The sequence below is a fragment of the Balaenoptera borealis genome, assembly GCF_965194805.1.
Source record: "Balaenoptera borealis genome assembly, chromosome: 10".
NCBI lineage: Eukaryota > Metazoa > Chordata > Mammalia > Artiodactyla > Balaenopteridae > Balaenoptera > Balaenoptera borealis.
In genome coordinates this window covers 76,335,332-76,349,140 of record NC_138874.1, presented here as the reverse complement: position 1 = coordinate 76,349,140, position 13,809 = coordinate 76,335,332, and the positions used below count along the sequence as shown (strand labels likewise).

Here is a 13,809-nt window from a genome sequence, read left to right as displayed (position 1 = left end):
TTCAGACTATATTACAAAGCTACAGTAATCAAGACAGTTTGGTACTGGCACAAAAACAGAAATATTGATCAATGGAACAGGATAGAAAGCCCAGAGATAAACCCACGCACATATGGTCACCTTATCTTTGATAAAGGAGGCAAGCATATACAGTGGAGAAAAGACAGCCTCTTCAATAAGTGGTGCTGGGAAAATTGGACAGATACATATAAAAGTATGAAATTAGAACACTCCCTGACACCATGCACAAAAATAAACTCAAAATGGATTAAAGACCTAAGTGTAAGACCAGACACTATCAAACTCTTAGAGGAAAACATAGGCAGAACACTCTATGACATACATCACAGCAAGATTCTTTTTGACCCAGCTCCCAGAGAAATGGAAATAAGAACACAAATAAACAAATGGGACCTAATGAAACTTAAAAGCTTTTGCACAGCAAAGGAAACCATAAACAAGACCAAAAGACAACCATCAGAATGGGAGAAAATATTTGCAAATGAAGCAACAGACAAAGGATTAATCTCCAAGATTTACAAGCAGCTCATGCAGCTCAATAACAAAAAAACGAACAACCCAATCCAAAAATGGGCAGAAGACCTAAATAGACATTTCTCCAAAGAAGATATACAGATGGCCTACAGACACATGAAAGAATGCTCAACATCATTAATCATTAGAGAAATGCAAATCAAAACTACAATGAGATATCATCTCACACCGGTCAGAATGGCCATCATTAAAAAATCTAGAAACAATAAATGCTGGAGAGGGTGTGGAGGAAAGGGAACTCTCTTGCAGTGTTGGTGGGAATGTAAATTGATACAGCCACTATGGAGAACAGTATGGAGGTTCCTTAAAAAACTACAAATAGAACTACCATATGATCCAGCAATCCCACTACTGGGCATATACCCTGAGAAAACCATAGTTCAAAAAGAGTCATGTACCAAAATGTTCATTGCAGCTCTATTTACAATAGCCAGGACATGGAAGCAACCTAAATGTCCATCGACAGATGAATGGATAAAGAAGATGTGGCACATATATACAATGGACTATTACTCAGCCATAAAAAGAAATGAAATGGAGGTATTTGTAATGAGGTGGATGGAGTTAGAGTCTGTCATACAGAGTGAAGTAAGTCAGAAAGAGAAAAACAAATACAGTATGCTAACACATATATACGGAATCTAAGGGAAAAAAAAAAAAAAAGCCATGAAGAACCTAGTGGCAAGACGGGAATAAAGACACAGACCTACTAGAGAATGGACTTGAGGATATGGGGAGGGGGTGGGGTGAGAAGTGACAGGGTGAGAGAGTGTCATGGACATATATACACTACCAAATGTAAAATAGATAGCTAGTGGGAAGCAGCCACATAGCACAGGGAGATCAGCTCGGTGCTTTGTGACCACCTAGAGGGGTGGGATGGGGAGGGTGGGAGGGAGGGAGATGCAAGAGGGAAGAGATATGGGAACATATTGTATATGTATAACTGATTAACTTTGTTATAAAGCAGAAGCTAACACACCATTGTAAGGCAATTATACTTCAATAAAGATGTTTAAAAAAAAAACAGTGGATACAAAGAAGAGAGCTTGGACAAATATGTTACAAAATGTTAACATATAAACAGATATCACTATTTCACTGCTCTTGTTAGTTTATTTGGCTTCCTTTACTTGTGAAATAAACATATTTTATATTACCAAAAAAAAAAAAAAAAGAAATTCATGTAAAACTATACCTATTTAGCTGAGCTTTCCTTTAACAATTCAAGTAATAAGAAACAGTTCCAGGCAAAAAACGGTGAAGAGTTTATGTTTAATGTCTCTGGATTTATCATTCTGAAACATATATATCTCCACATACTGGGAAATTTTCTAATCTTTCTCTCACCAAAATTTACCCATTCTATGTGGTATTCTGTCACAGCTCTGTTACACAAGTAGAATTCATTTAAATATAAGTACTATTATTTGAAATCACATATATCTCATTTAATAAAAGTTTTATTAGTTAGAATAGGAAAAGGTATGCTGTGGTAACAAATACAAAATATAAGAGGCTTAAGACAACAAAATGTATGTATTCTTGGTCATTCTCCATGTTCAAATGATTCTTTTAGCATACCTGCCCAGGAAAGCAGGTTGGCAGTGGTGAATGATGACATACTCAGCAGAGAGAAGAAAATGTGGTGAATTATACACTGGCTCTTAAAGTTTTCATTCAGAGGTGGCCTGCATAACTTCACTTTAAATCACAAATAACATAACTGTGCATCACTTAAAAAACAAAAACCTCACAGAAGTGCAATCCTATATTGTACCTCTAAGAACAAGAAATATTTGGTAATAGATCTAATGATTAACCTCTCTGGAAGAAAGATTTTTGAGAGAGTCATTACTACCATTTGTGAAACAGGGAAACCGAAGCTCAAAGAGATAAAAGTTAATTGACATAAAGTCATTAAACCAGTAATTCTAAGAATCAAATACTAATCTGTTTCCAAAGCCCTTTTCCCCCATTGTTAACATTTTTAATTGGATCTTAAAGGTACTTTATTAAACTAATCATAAATAGTTTATTATACTCTATCATCATTAGCAAGTTAATGGTGCTTTTCTTAAAAGGTTTTTATTTATGTAATGTAATAAACATTACCAATTTGCCTAATCCAGGAACTACAGTATTACCAATTAAGCTACATCTGCACACACCTCTCTAGTTTCTCATCCCCCTGCCTCTCCACCCCCAGAGGTAATCACTCTCTCAGATGCCAGACAAGGTCATCCTTATAAGCAGACCTTTTCAAGGACAGCAGTCTCAGGTCTCTTTTCTGCACACAGTATAACTAAATTGCGTTTAATTTGGATATATCACATTTTCCCTCGGGATCTGAAATTTATGTTATGAATAATGTTGGCAAATCATGAAGATATCTTAACCACATATTATCAAGAAGTCACATGTGGTAAAAAATACAGTGTGTACAGTGTGCTTAAAGATTTTTACACAGTGAAATGTTTTGAAATGTACAAAACAGGAAGACGAGGGAAAAGAGCAAATCTGATAGATGAACCTGGGTGAAGTTGCCAGGTTACAGCCTAGCATCACTATGCAACCTTTTAGAATTAATAACTGAAATGATAGAAAGACACAAAGAGGCCCAAGTCTATACAATGTAATATTTTTAAAGCCCTCAGTTGTATAACTTGGTAATAAGAAACTTAAGTCCCCAAATGATATAGTCCTATTGTTTTCTAATATTAGGAAACAGGGCTATGTATGTTTCTGTTTGTTTCATCCAAAATCATGTAAAAAATAAACCATGGGGGCTTCCTTGGTGGCACAGTGGTTAAGAATCCGCCTGCCAATGCAGGGGACACAGGTTCAAGCCCTGGTCCAGGAAGATCCCACATGCTGCAGAGCAACTAAGCCTGCGTGCCACAACTATTGAACCCACGCACCTAGAGCCCGTGTTCCACAGCAAGAGAAGCCACCGCAATGAGAAGTCCGCGGGCACCCCAACGAAGAGTAGCCCCTGCTCGCGGAAACTAGAGAAAGCCCACGCGCAACAACGAAGACCCAATGCAGCCAAAAGTAAACAAATTAAAAAAAAAACAAAACCATGGCTATATTGAGACATATTGATGGTAAAACATGAGGACTTCATTAAACTGTGACCCTCCCAAGTATATAAAAGTCTTTCAAAACTTAATGTCATAGCATCTGCTATTTCCTTTGTGCTATTTTTCTTCCTTCTGTCATATATGCCTCTGCCTATCCTACTCCTATTCAAGACATGGGTATCAATGACACACAGTACTTCCTGACAACTGTAGGATTGTGATGTGACTTTGAGAGCAGAGGATCAATAAGTGAGACCAGTTATATAAGATTATTTTGTGAAAAGGATATCCCAGGAATGGCAGGGCTAAAATTTGAGAGGACATAAACTTCAGCTATTCTACCAACAAGCTGAAGAGAAATTTACTCCCACTATCTGGGACAGAGTTTCCTCATCTCCTACATAAAAAGAAAAACTTTAAAGGAATTCTTTAATAAGAGATTCTTGTACTAAACTTATTAGTCAAGTAAACCTAGACTTTGTCCATATACCAGGTCCTCATCTGCTTCAGACATTCAAAAATTTAATATTCCCTGTGCTGTCCGTGGTGCTGAAAAAAAAAAACCAGGCTAAATATGTCCTGAAACTTGATTGTTTCAATATCATATTTATTGAGCTCATGACACACACCAGATAATTTACTATACCCCTTGAGATAAACAGAATAATAGCTCCCAAAAGATTCCCACATCTCAATTCTCAGAACCTATGAATATATTACACTACATGACAAGGGACAATTAATATTTCAAATAAAATTGTTAGCTCATCATCTGACTTTAAGATAAAGAGATTATCCTGGATTATCCATATTATTTAGGGTCCTTAAAAAATGGAAACCTAAAGCAGAATAATTTAGAGTCAGAGGGAAATGTGATTATGGAAGAAGTGAGAGTGATGTGCTGTAGGAAGAACTCATCTGACTGTTACTAATTTTAAAGGTGGAGGAAAGACCATGAGCCAAGGAAAGTGGGCAGTTTCTAGAAGATAGAAAAGATAAGAAAATGTATTCTCCCTTAGACCTCAGGAAAAAAACACAGCCTTGTCCACACCTTGATTTTAGGTCAATGAGATTTGTGTCATACAGAACTATAAGAATAAAGTTGTGTTGTTTTATGCTGCATATTTTGTAGTGATTTGTTACAACAGCAATAGAAAACTAACACATCCTTTAAATATTTTACAGCATAGTTATGGACATAGACATGAAAACTCATAAAGCTGTCAAAGTGGCATTCACAGAATATTATGAGAACACAGACTAGATAACTAAATCATTCTGGAATTAGCCACATTAAATTGTTTTTTAACGAATAGTTCTAAGTTGAGTCTTGAATATCATTGGACGATATTCCTTCTAGTTTTCTTTTTCTGGGAATATATCTCACTTTGTATATTCAAAAGAACTCCCATAGAATTGATATTTAATAAATGATCTCTAACAAAGATCTTAGTTTGAATTTCAATCTTAGAAATTTAGAGAATAAACTGAAATTTTTTTCCAAGTTCACTATCATTGGGAAGGAAATCGGATGGTATCTCCTTTAAAATGTTCCTCATCTGATAATAGAAGCAAGATTTAGAGGTTTTAAAATATGTGTGTGCATTCTGGTAATTTTTATATTATGAGAATGAAAATGCACTCTGGAAATTTTTTTCCTTTTTTCTACAATACTATCCCAATTCTTTTCTGTAACCAGGGAAGCTAAAAGTCCAGTTAAGATTACTTTTTTAAAGTAGACCCATTAGTTAGAAATATGAAGTAACTAGAGCCAAGAAGATGTTTATTGTGCTTTCTAGAATTTAAATTAGCTAAAGCGAGGTAGAAAGATAACAAAAGTTGAGCAAGTGTTGAGAGGCAGAGAGACAGAGAGAAGACAAGACAAAGAAACAGGAGAGAGAGATAAAAATTAGAACGGAAGATGGAGTTGGGTGAAACATATTAAAAAATGAGAGGAATAAAGTGATTAGAGAAGCATCCACATATAAGTGAAGAAAGAGAAATAAGAAGGAATTAAAGGAAGTTCCTCTGTAAAAAAATGAAACTAATATAAATTGAGAAAAACTTGAAGGAGGTAGAGAAAATAAGAGATAGGAGAAAATGGAAAAGGTATAGATTCCAAACGGTTACTGAGCTTCTTTTCTATGCCAGACACCATTAATAAATGCAGCTGAAAATTTCACAGGCTAAGTGGGCAGAAAATCATACAAAGAATTATAGTACGCAGAAATAAGTATGTAGAGGGTATAGCGATTGTTCTAAGAAGTCGTCAGTTTAGTATATAGTGTGTGATTGTGTGTGTGTGTTTGTGTAAATGTTTTCAGATAAAGGAAACCTAAAGAAATATTGATTAATGATGATGTAACATTGTCTATCTTACTTTAATTTGAAAATAGTAATAATTATTATAATATACCAAAAATATGTTTTTATCATTTCCTATATGCTAGAAAGCATGCTAAACAATTGACATACATACCATCAGTTAATCCTAATAGCAATCAAATCAGAGTTGCTATTATCCTTCTTTAACAGATGGAGATCTAAGTCATAGAGAGATTATATAACTTACCAAAAATCATATACTGATTTTGCCAGGATTTGAACAAGGTCTGATTCCAAAGCTCATGCTTTAACTATCGTGCCATAGATAATCTTTCATATCCACATACTACCAATGCTTTATCATCTATTAATCCTCTCATGTTCCCTTTTGCTTTGACTGTGCATATGAATTTATATGTATCAGATTTAAATCTATCAAAGCTCCTCATTCATTTTCCAAGTAGCTCAAAATATCTCATCCTATAAATCTTTCTTCCACTAACTACAATTGATACAGACTTTAGCACACTTCTAGGCAGGCAGCATAAATGCCATTCTTTTAACTTCAGCCTCTCACAATCTATATACAGTACACTGATTTATACTTGTAATCCCTTTTGCTGATGTTTCATATGAACTAGGCAGTAACATTCATGAGGTCAAGAAATGTATCTTAGTCATATTTTCAACCCCCAAATTTAGCACAAAACTGGCATATGGTAAATGCTAATAAATATATATTGAATAATCAAAGCTTCCATCATTCTCCTAAGGTTCCATGGATTAGGGTCCATATTACTGTACTTTCATGAGTCCTGTAGCACTTTGTACTAAGGCTATAAAATACAGTGGTTAAGCGTATGGCAGCTTGAGCCAGGCTGCCTGAGCTAGGATCGTGGCTCTTAGACACAGGAGCTGTGTGACATTAAGCAAGATAGCTTGGTATCTTTAAAGCTTCAGTTTCTTCATCTGGAAAACAGGAATAATAATAGAATTTATCTCACGGGGTTTTACTGAAGATTAAATAGATTAAATAAGATAATACATACTTTGCTGAACATTCTTTTCTTCTTGTTCTGCTAGAAATCTGGGTCTTCCCAGAAGATGCTATTTTTCTGTAGGTCTCTCAGGCCCTCACAGGGGTGGTGGCTGTTTTATCATATCCTTACATCACTAGGACCTGAGGTGGGGCATGTGTTCTTGAAATTTACTCCTATTTCCCTATTACTACTGCCACCCTATTAAAAAGAGAAGAAGAAAGAAAAAAAAAAAGGAAAAAAGAAACTATATATCTTCAAACTCCCTGCATTTCTTCTTCCTCCACTCTCTCTGAAAACCACTCCAAACTTTCGCCTTCAATATTGCACCAAACTATTCCTGTCAATGCCACGAATGAACATCACATTGCTAATTTGATAATCAGTTCTCATACTTCACCTTACTTGATCAGACTTGACACAGCTGATCACTTTCTCCTTTAGATGCCTTCTTCCTTTGGCTTTTAGTAAACCACTCTCTTCTGGTTTTCTTCTCATTAACTGTCTCTCTATATTAATATTCTTCCTCATCTAAGATGATGGTTCTACCTCATCTTCCTGGACTGTATCATCATTGTTTTTATGGCTCATTTCTAGCCACATTTATTCCTTTGATGAGGTCAGTCATTCAGTCTCGCCTGATGGTTAGACCAAATATATTGATATCAAACTTTAAATGTTATCTTTTTCGTCTTCTCTATATCCAACACACCAGCAAACTCTGTTGGTTATACCTTAAAAATGCATTCATAGTCAACCATTTTTACCACTTCTGTCATGAAAACCTGGTTTAAGCTATCTTTATTTTCTGCCTGGAATATTGTTAATACATTTCTCACTGGTCACACTGAACTTAACTGATGATTCTCAACATAAGGGTCAAAGCAGTTTTGTTAAAACTTGTGTGAAATCATTTCACTCCCCTGCTTGAAACACTCCAGTAGCTTTCCTTCTCACTCAGAAGAAAAAGACAATGTCCTTACAATTGCCCACAAGGCCTGTGCAATCTGTCTCCACCCATCTAACCTCTCTGATCTTTTTTTTTTTTAATTTATTTATTTATTTTATTTTTGGCTGCGTTGGGTCTTCGTTGCTGCACACGGGCTTTCTCTAGTTGCAGCGAGCGGGGGCTACTCTTCGTTGCGGTGCACGGGCTTCTCACTACGGTGGCTTCTCTTGTTGTGGAGCACGGGCTCTAGGCGCACAGGCTTCAGTAGTTGCAGCACACGGGCTCAGTAGTTGTGGCTCGCGGGCTCTAGAGCGCAGGCTCAGTAGTTGTGGCACACTGGCTTAGTTGCTCCGCAGCATGTGGGATCTTCCCGGATCAGGGCCCGAACCCGTGTCCCCTGCATTGGTAGGCGGATTCTTAACCACTGCACCACCAGGGAAGCCCTACCTTTGTGATCTTATCTCTGTCCCCTCTCCCTCACTCTGCTCAACATTTCACCCACCATAGCTTGCTTGCAATTGTGTTCTTCAAACACATTAGGCATATCCCCATCTCAAGTCCCTTTCACTCAGTGTTCCCTCTGTTTTCAATGCTCTTCTAGGAATCTACATAGATTTCCCATAATCCTCTTCAAAACTTTGCTCCAAGGGTACTTCTCAGTAAGTTCTTCCCATACTTTCCTATTTAAAATTGTATTCCCCTAAGTATCCCTTTTCCCTGCTTTATTTTTTGATATAACCCCTTTCACATACTAACATACTATATAATTTTCTTAGTGATTTGGATTATTTTCTGTCTCCCTCCAATGTAAAGCAAACCCCATAAAAATAAGGATATTTTTGTCTATTTTATTGTTTGCTATATACATAGAAGAAGGCTTGACACCTAGTGGCCACTTAAAAATATTTGTATAAAACTATGTAAGCTTGTGTAACTGAAATGCAATGATACATATATCATGTATATTATGTATAAATATACAATGTGAGTAGAGGAGAGTGTGTACTATATGTAAGCTATTTGGCACATAGAAATAACTCAATAAATATTAGCTATAACTGTTAGAAAATTTATGTGTACATAATAGACATTACATATGCTTACTGTACCTGAAGAATGAATGAATAAAAATAATCAGCATAATGTATTATTCATGTTACCTTAAAATGCTGTAGTTTTCCCCCTATGGGGATACCATCAGAATTGCATTCCAGGTATCCAGCAGACCAACAATGGCCAAATCCTGGATATAACCACATAAAGTACTGATGACTGAGTTAGTATTGTCCTTTTCACACATTATCTAAGTCTAAGCCTGAACAGCTCTCATCAGTATTCCAACCATTCCATAAAGACACTTAATAAACTCAGAGTAGCTGAACAGTCATCACTGAGCAGTCTAATTGAGCAGCCCTGAGGGGCAGTATAGGATCCTACAAGAGTAGGAAAGATTAGTATCTCGAACATAACGGCTGATGTCAGGAACAATTGCTGCAGTGTGATTCACCAAAATTTTGAACAAAATGCCCAGAACAGCAGTTAATAATCAGAAAAAGACAGAAAACACACCTGAAGAGAGGACAGATTCAATTTGAGTTTTCTACAGAGACTTTTCTAAATGCTGCCCTATAATGGGATAAATATTGAGTTTCTAAAAAAAAAATTATATATAATTTACCTAAACTCTGTTTTCCAGCAGAATGCTAAAAGGGATGCTGTGTGTAATACGTCCATAGCACAGGTAATTTATTGATTGCTTTGGTCCCTATGTTAATGTTGAGCCGTATCGTATAAATCAAACTCTCACTAAATATGTTTTTGAATTGCTGTTTGAACTCCAACTACTATCCTCAAAGCTTACCTACTTGCTACTACATTGTTAAAAAAAAACACTTCATCTCTCAATTCTATTTTTCTTTATACAAGGCTTACTTATTTAAATAACCACTAACTGGGTCATTTTGCCAGGTGCTGAGAGAAACAAAAGTAAATTAGACAGTCTCTGTCTTCAGGAATTTATAATCTAAACATAAAAACAAACATTATATGACATAATATAAAGGGGAAGGTGGATATTAATTTTTTCCAGCTTCATTGAGGTCTAACTGACAAACAAAAACTGTGCATATTTAAGGTGCACAGTATATGGCTTGATACTTTACACATTGTAAAATGACTGCCACAACCAGGTTAATGAACATATCCATCACCTCACATAGTTCCTTTTTTTTTTTTTTTTTTAGTGTGGTGAGAACACTTAAGATCTACTCTCTTAGCAAATTTCAAGTATACAATACACAATACAGTATTACTAAGTATAGTCACCATATTGTACATTAGATCCCCGGAACTTATTCATCTTAAAACTAGATGTTTGTACCCTTTTACCAACCTCTCCGCACTTAATTTTGAATGAATATCATTAGTAACAACATCAAAGAATAATGAATAATTTAGTGTCAAGGAATAAGTAGAATTTGAGTAAAATCTTCAGGAAAGGTTAAGATTTTGATGTCATAATATAATAGCACAGCATGTAATTACTGCATGTAGAGCTGAGATAATGTGTTGGTTTCAGCTTTGCCACTCAATAGTGGGAGTAATATCAGACTGGGAAAGCAACTTAACCCTTCTGTGTCTCTGTAGTTTCCTGATCTATATATGAGGCATAACAGTAGTGAAATGGTATGTGATTATTATGACAATCACAAGGACCTCATGGAGTTCTTGTGAAGATTAAATAAAATAATCTATACGAAGGGCTTTGTTAATAAATGCTAAATGAATGTTAGTGCTTATTGTAAAGAGAGGCTGTTTACACATAAAATACATATCAATATGATTTACGATTTCAAGAAACTTGTAGAAATGATGCCTGTGAAATTGTAGGAACACTTCTTAATAGTATATAAGAAAGCATTAGACACAATTCATTACAAAAACCGAGAACTACAAGCAATCAAGAAATAGCTTTTAAGAATCGGAGAAAGAGAGAGAGAGAGATGCTGTTAACTGGAGTTCTATGAAGGAGATGAAATTATAAATAAGCCTTGGATAGATGGTGAACACAACCAAGTACATGTTGCTTTGTTACCTTTGGATACTTTAATATCTAACCTTCCCTGAACAATGTCATAAAACGGCATATGCAATCCTCAGTTCTACACAGAGATATCTGTGTACCTCTTAAATCAGAACACCAATTGAGTATTCTTCAGTTTTTCTGAAATTTCCAGTTCCCTACCTTGAAAAATCAAAATTCATCCTACAAACATTTTCCAACTTTTTCGACCCCAAATTCTTTAGCAGGTTTTCCATTTGTATCCTCCCAAAACACATATGCTATACATAATTCTATTATTATATAAATTACATTGTACTGACTATATACCTCATTTTTATACTTGAATGAAGCAACTGCCTCAGTTTTGTTTCCCTAATATCTTTCCTGGAGTTGATATTCAATAAAATGCAAACCAAATAAATGTTCTATAGAAAAGTGAAAATGTGGACTAGAGAACAAGTGATAGTATGTGCAGTGGATATGCAGTTAGATGAAAGCACTGTGAAAGGGAAGTTAGAGAAAATAGAACATGACCAAGGAGAGGACCTTGTTTAATTGTCAGAAAATATCCAAATTGGTTCATTATAGAATGACTCCTTATGGAAATATAAACAAGAGTGGGCAATTTCAAAATCACAGAATAGAAAAAGGTAGAATATTCACCAGCAAGATGATGTCTGATATATAGACAATCAGAAAAGTCAGTTCAAAGAAACACTGAGGAAAAAAAGTTGAAAGAAAAGTAGATCAATAATGTTGTTTGCTGAAACGCTAGAAAATTATAGGATTTGTCCAAGAAAGTAGTCATTGGAGACCTTAGAGAGTGTAGTATCAGTACAGATGTGAGAAAACCCAAATTGCAGAGCTTAAGGGAATTGGTGAAGAAGTGGTGGTAACAAGCACAGAGATTTAACAGGAAAAGATCCAACTAAGAAAAGCAATTCTATTATGAGTTGTATAAATCATTGATGACTCAGAGCCAGGCAAGATTATAATTACATTTTTGCTCAATTCCAATTTCTATTAAAAACATTTAAAATGAATTCTGCCTTTTCACACAATTAGGATGTGAGCATTTTTCTTTTCAAGTGGTTCAAAAATGTTAGGTTGTTAGAACCAGAGAGGGAAGCATCCACCTTACTAGTTATTAATTGTATTGCATCTCTTGGATAGTGAATTAGAACTTTTACTTCTTTCCCTGTCTCAATGAGACAAATGAGAGTATCTGAAATATCAGTACTTAGGTATTCTAAGTTACCTTGGAAATAAACTTTTTTGGGGGTATGGGTGTTGGTGTGGGTGTGTTAGGAGAGAGAGAATCTTCTAAGTACAATAATTGGTCTTCTGTTTCTCAGAGTTTATTTATTTACTTTTTGGACTCTTTAGATCTCTGGCCTTCCAGCATGTACAGATCAGCTTTATGGGAGCCTATTAGTAGAGTACACAAAAGCTACTGAAGTAATCCTTCTAGGCCCAAGGTCAGAGCCTAGAGAAGTCAAAAAAACTTCTTGTTGCCAAAACAAGAAAAGACGTATGCTTTTTCAAACCTCTGCTCTGAAACAAATCCATTTTGGGGCTACAGGATCCACAAGATTACTCACCTTTGGAAAAGAGGAAACAGGAAATTCAAGTGTGGATACAATCTAAAAATGAGGACACAGCCAAGTTTTCATCTGGAGATGAAATTTAGAATGTTTAGGAACATTTTACTGGAGTAAGCATTGAAGGTGCTCTTTCTTGTCATACCATTCTAAATGTTCCATAATAATATAATCTAGACAGTTTATATAAATCTAATAGCGTATAAAGCTTCAAGAAAAAAAAAAAAAAAAGGCAAATAGTCAGGATTTTAAATCAGCCTGTAGGGAAAACAACAAAGTTACTCTTAAAACTTGAATTTAACCTCTCAGAATAAAAATACACTCTGTAAGATGGAATAAGTGAAAGGGGCAGACAAGGAAGGATGTCCATATTATATTAAGATTAAAATTTGCATAAAATATATGCTATATGTGGTTTTATTTTTGTCTGAAATGTGTGTTATCTATCTATTACGTATGAGTGTGTACATGTATATTGCTCTATATCTCTCGATGTGTGCTGCCTTAAGAAATCATATTTAAATGAAGGATTGAGAAGTTTCAGAGACAATTAAGTTCATTGAAAATTACTTAGGTATAGTCTCCAATAATCACCTTTAATTTAATTATAACTGAAACAGAGTCAAAAGAAACTTCTGCATTGTACTATGTTCAGAGAAATATAATGTTAACAAGAGGAAGATGACCTGCACTAAGCTTTGAAATAACAAACTCAAAAAATAAGAAATTCTACAGACATTTCCAGCATGATCCTGGGGAGACCGTGAGTGTCCCACAAATAAAGTATTGCAGTCCATGAGGCAAGGATATTGCTATATCCAGTGCCCTATGTGACAGTCTGTCATAGTCTGGACACATGAACCATTAAGATCATTTAACTCTTCTCACAGAGCTGTTAAGTTTACATAACCATTTCTTCTTAAGGTATCTAAAGGGGGGAAACATCTTTCTTGGAAACACAAGTGTTTCAGCTCATTGGGCAGTTATATTTTCCTTATAATGCTATTATTAGCATTGTAATTTGCATGTCGCTCTCTTTTAAGTTTAATTAGTATTAACCTAGTGGCATTCTACTTTATGACCTCTGGATGCACTTGCTAAAAATGAAGTTTCCAGGCTTTAGTGTCAGATCTCAGAAGATTTTAGTCTCAGACCTAATAACATGGCTATACCCTTAATTGATTGACATGTCTAT

General features: G+C 35.3%; 1 protein-coding gene across 1 annotated transcript in view; it reads right to left on the bottom strand.

Moving 5' to 3' along the window:
• Positions 1–13,809, bottom strand: part of PCDH15 (protocadherin related 15) — a 751,961-nt gene that overhangs the window by 723,169 nt on the left and 14,983 nt on the right. The window lies entirely within an intron of this gene.